At 44.3% G+C, this 5,170-nt stretch overlaps 2 protein-coding genes across 5 annotated transcripts in view; one reads left to right on the forward strand and one right to left on the reverse strand.

The window, feature by feature from the left end:
* Rabgap1 (RAB GTPase activating protein 1) overlaps positions 1-3,082 on the reverse strand; it is a 185,262-nt gene extending 182,180 nt beyond the window's left edge. Inside the window, exon 1 of the mRNA XM_023701620.1 lies at positions 2,913-3,082. The gene's annotated coding sequence lies outside the window, so the exon portion shown is untranslated. The remainder of the gene's footprint in view (positions 1-2,912) is intronic.
* Positions 3,083-3,244: 162 nt separating this feature from the next.
* The window catches only part of LOC101578441 (zinc finger and BTB domain-containing protein 26), a 20,907-nt gene continuing 18,981 nt past the window's right edge, over positions 3,245-5,170 (forward strand). Inside the window, exon 1 of one of the 4 annotated variants that reach the window (XM_004641600.2) lies at positions 3,245-3,353. The gene's annotated coding sequence lies outside the window, so the exon portion shown is untranslated. The remainder of the gene's footprint in view (positions 3,354-5,170) is intronic. The other 3 variants (XM_012517011.1, XM_023701658.1, XM_023701659.1) reach the window with 3 other exon arrangements.

Here is a 5,170-nt window from a genome sequence, read left to right on the forward strand (position 1 = left end):
CAAAAAAAAAAAAAAAAAAAAAAAAAAAAAAAAAAAAGAAAGAAATTTAATATAGATGGAAAAATAATCAACAATATATATATTTTTAAATCCCATCCAAAGGCCTGGCTTGATGGCACATGCCTGTAATCCCAGCACTTGGGAGACTGAGGTAGGAGGATCACTACTTACTTGTTCAGGACCAGTTTAGGCTATTCAGTAAGTTCAGGACTAGCCTTAACTACATAGTGAGGCCATGTCTCAAAAAACCAAACCAAACCAAACCGAGCCATTGAGATGGCTCAGCAGACTATGTGCCTTTTTGGGGAGCTCAGGGACCAGGGTTCCATACCGGATTCTACATTCCATACTAGCCCCGCCCCCCAGGGCATGCTGAGCCAGCAAACAAGTCCGGGCATGGTGGAGCAGAACTGTAATCCCAGCACTGGGAAGGCTGAAAACAGGAGGATCACACCAGAGGGAGCTGCATGTGAGACCCTGTACCAAATACATAAAAATAAATAAATATCCAAAAGTACAGTAAAATAATTCTACGACCAAGTGGGATTCAGTAAAGTTCAAAGTAAAATAAATCAATGTAATACATCACAGTAGTAGAATAAAGATTCATGAGCTGAGCAGCATCCAAATTTATTCAGAAGAGTCACGTGAGAGAATCTAGCATCCTTTCATGATTACCATCTCTGAGAAAACCAAGAATTGAGGGAAAAATTCCTGAACATGATAAAACAATCTTGAAACACACACAGTATGATGGTTTGAGATCTAAAGTTTTCCCTTCGTGCTGTGCCAGGCCCATGCCCTGGGGCATGCTGAGAGGGCAACTGAGACTGGGCATGGTGGTGCACACCTGTAACCCGAGTGCTTTAGAGGCTGAAAACAGGAGGATCAGTACGAGTCCAATCTACGTAGTGAGACCCTGTAGACCCTGTACTAAATACATAAAAAAAAGTTAATACAAATAAAAAGCTTTTCCTTTATATTAGGAATAAACAAAGATGCCCACTTTCACAGCTGCTATTCAACATTGTATTAACAGCTAGAGATATTAGGTAAGCAAAAGAAATTAAAAGCATCCAAATTAAAATGGGGGCTGGATAGCTCAAGGCCGGGGAAATAGCTCAGTAAAATAAGCGCTTGCCTGGCAAGTGCAAGGGCCTGAGTTTAATCCCTGGTTCCACCAAAAAAACCCAAAAACAAATTAAAATGGAAGAGAAAAAATGATCTCTATTTAAAAACACAATCTTGGGCAGGCCAGATAGCTCAGCGGATTAAAGCGCCTGCTTAGGCAGACGCAGGGGCTGGGGTTCAATCCCTTCCCTGGCATGCTGTGCTGGCCTGCCCTTTTTTTTTTTTTTTTAAATTTTACTTATTTATTTATTTATGTGTGTATGTGTGTGGCCAGCTCAGCCCACCAGGGGGCGGGACTGGCTGGCATGTGGTGCTGGGGGATTGAACCCAGGTCCCTGTGCTTTGCTAAGCTTGTTCTAAGTAGGTGCTTTAGACCACTGAGCCATCTCACCAGCCCCTGGCCTGCCCTTTGGGTGTGCTGAGAGGGAGACTGAAACTGGGCATGGTGGCACACACCTGTAATCCCAGCATTTGGAAGGCTTAAAACAGGAGGATTAGTACGAGTCCGATCTGTGTAGTGAAACCCTGTACTAAATATAAAAAACAAAACAAAATAAAACAAAAAACACAACCTTGTATGCAAACCCTAAAAATTGCACAAGAAAACGACTAGAGCTAGTAACTAAAATTGGCAAAGTTCCAGGGCACAAGACCACACAAAATCATCTGTTTCTGTACACCAGCAATGAACAAAATGATAAAGAAATCACAGAAACAATTCCAGTTAAAGCATCCTCTGAATGAATTAAGCATGTTGAAAACTAGACCGCTGATAGACAATAATTAAGATGTAATTAATGAAGATATCCCATGTTCATAAACAAAAATCATTACATCACCAACAATGCACAAAGCAATGTACAGATTTAATACAATGCTTATCCTGAAAGGCTTTTCCAAAGAAATGGAAAGCCAATCCTCAAATTCATATCAATAAACCCCAAGCAAATCCCCCAAACAACCAAAGCAAACTCTGCAACTCAAAAACTTACTACAAAGCTACAGTAAATAAAATGTGGTACTGGAAAACAACACGCAGATTATTTATTGAACTACAGACAGCCCAGAAAATACTTTTTTTTTTTTTTTTTTTGGAGTTGATTCAAAGGGTGCCAAGACCATTTAATTGGGACAGAAGAATGATCTTTTCAGCAAGTGATGTTGGGAAAACTGGCTATTCATATGCAGAAGATGAAGTTGGGGAGCACTAATGGTGATGATTGCTCAACATTGTGAGTGAACTTTAATGCCGCTGAACTTAATTAACAGTTAGAAATGATTAAATTGACAAACCCCATTTTTATGACAATAAACAGTTCTTCCCTAGAAAGATTCGAAAAATCCCGTGAACACTTGGATTGGCAAAGGGAAAAAAAGGGCGCTAGAACGATACTCAAATTTTCTGGTGGGGAGCAACGCGTGGACAGTGCCATACACCAACACCCGAACTACTAGGGTATGGGACACAAGCAGAAGTCTGGAAACAAACTTAAAATAATTAGGAGGTACATTAACACTGGAACAACCAGTTGAAGATCTCTTCTAGGCAAATGTCTCGATCTCTCGAAAGCAATCTGCGCTAGTGAGAGTGAGTCGTGAACGGTCGGCACGTTGGAGGTAAGGCAGAGATGCTATTGCCCTAGGAATGCATAGGGGTAAGGAAGAACTCCGAGGTAAGACCCCTACCAAATGCCAACACCTCTGCGCAAGGGGCATAACACCGCTTTCTGCATTCTTGGCTCCCGCCAGGCAGTCCACATCCCTAGGCGGGAGGGACTTACCCAGGCTTAAGCGCGGAAAGGAGCTTCAGGCTCCGGCAGGCAGCTGACAGCGGAGGCCCGGCTCAACAAGAGCGGACGAGAAGAGAGCCTGGGTCAGCGGATCCTAGAGAAGCGCACTGGGCCGGAGCCACCAAGGCTAACGGGCCACGGCACCTGAGGATAGCTATCACAGATGCCAGGGGACAGAGCCACTGGCAGGTTGCCCGCGTACCGCCCACTACGTGAAAAGTTCCTCTGCGGGCCCCCGTCGTCCTCCGAGCATTCCGATTGGTGGAGGTGACCATGGGACCTGGAAGTTGTCTTTGTCCGGCCAGGGCTGCCCTTCCGGTTCCGTTGGGTCCCCCTTTGGCTCAGGTTCCCTGCCCCTCCCCCTTCCCGGAGCCCCGAGGGGCCGGAGCTCCTGGCGTTGCCGGATCCTGACGGTGGCCTTCCCCCGGGTCTGTAAGTGCGGAGGCGCCCGGTGCGCCGGGATGGGGTGCGGGTTCTCTCAAAATAAAGCCCCCTGGGGGGCCTATTTGGGCCGGGAGCTGCACTGGTGTGGGGGCTGAGAGGCTGGCCTACGCCCCTGGGGAATTCGGAGCCTTTGGCCCAGCCCACGCTGTGCCCCGCCCCTTTGCCTTTCCAGAGTCTGGAGCCGGGAGCTTGAGATTGTCCTGGGAACCGCCTCCTGAGGCCCCAGACGAGGGTCCTACCAGTTGGTTTGGATCCTGGACTCTGCATCTTGTAGAAAGTGCCAGAATTGGGCCCGTGAGCAAACAAGCTGTGGTACCCAGCCCAAGACAAGGCCTTCAGTGCCAGGCGAATCACTGAGTGCTAGGCTGCCCCTTTGACGGGGTTTCGCTCAATTCAGTCGTATGGCATTGTATTAGGTCCTGGGCATTGATTAGTATCGCTCTGCTTTTCAGGGTCAAGTTTGGAAGTTATGTATAAACAAATGCTCATGTGATATCTATGTATCTAATATGTATACTAATGTATAAATAGATAATTGTGTAATATTTGTCAAAGGCAGTTGCTGGGAAGTCTTGAGAAAGTTAAGTGACATCTGAATTATACTTCTTGGCGGGGATAGTGTGGAAGCCCTTTTCAGATAGAAGGAACAGTTTCAGTGTTACTGGGAATGACTGAATGCAAGATGTGTGAAGAAGAGAAAATTAAGGTGGAATGAGGTGCTCCTGTGTATGGGATGGGGTTTGAGGTTGGAAAAGTAGACTGAAGTTCATATAGAGATTGATACTTTTTTGAAGAGTTTTGAGAAGAAAACAGCACTGCCAAAAATAATTTAGTTTTAGAAAAAAACCTACAGGAAAGGAATGTCTGATACCTGTATGTGGACATTTTTTTTTCTTCTACGTGTGGTGCTGGGGATCAAACTCAGGGCCTTCTGCATGCAAAGCAAGAGCTCCACACTTTAGCAACATCTCCATGCTCAGGCCTCTTTTAGCTTCTGGATGTTACTCTTACTGGAAAATATTATTGGAGGTAATAGGACCAGTGTGGTGAGAAGCAATAAAATCAGAAAATAGAGTTCTGACAGCGTTACTAGATAAGAGCCATATCCTGTAGATAACAGTGTCAAGATTTCATAACTGTGTATTGAAAGAAAAATGAGGACTAAATCTAAATTCCTAGATTTTAGGCCTTTGGTATTTGAAGAACAGTGATGTCATAAACCAGAAATAAAAATATAAAGTTAAGGGCCTGGGGAGATAGCTCAGCGACATAAGCACCTGCTTCACAAGTGCAAGGTCCTGAGTTTGATCCCTGGTACCACCAAAAAATAAATAAAGTTAGTGTAGATTATACACTCAGTTTTTAAGCAAATTAAGTTAAAGTTTAGTGGGATAGCCACATACAACTGCCCAGCCTAGAATTGTTAGTGCACAATCTGGAGATCAGCTTAAATGTGGCAGCCAGAGGTAAAAATTTGTATTATCGGATAGAAGGGGAAGCTGTAGACATAGTTGATGTCAAGAAGGAAGTATTGAGAAAGATGGAATTTTGGGAATAATGACTGCATTTAGGAAGCAGAAGGAGGAATTGGAGATAATAGAAATCACTGTAATAACAGAAACAGAGGTAGAAGACAAGGTATGTGAATGCAAGGTTCCAGCAACCAAGATGACTTGGATATTAAGAGATGAAAATTTTGAAGAGTCCACTGTATCAGTTCATTTAAAACATCTGAGGGGGCTGGTGAGATGGCTCAGTGGTCTAAAGCACCTACTTAGAACAAGCTTAGCAACGCATATGGACCG

Source organism: Octodon degus, unplaced genomic scaffold (genome assembly GCF_000260255.1).
Source record: "Octodon degus isolate 3935 unplaced genomic scaffold, OctDeg1.0 scaffold00138, whole genome shotgun sequence".
NCBI classification, from domain to species: Eukaryota; Metazoa; Chordata; class Mammalia; order Rodentia; family Octodontidae; genus Octodon; species Octodon degus.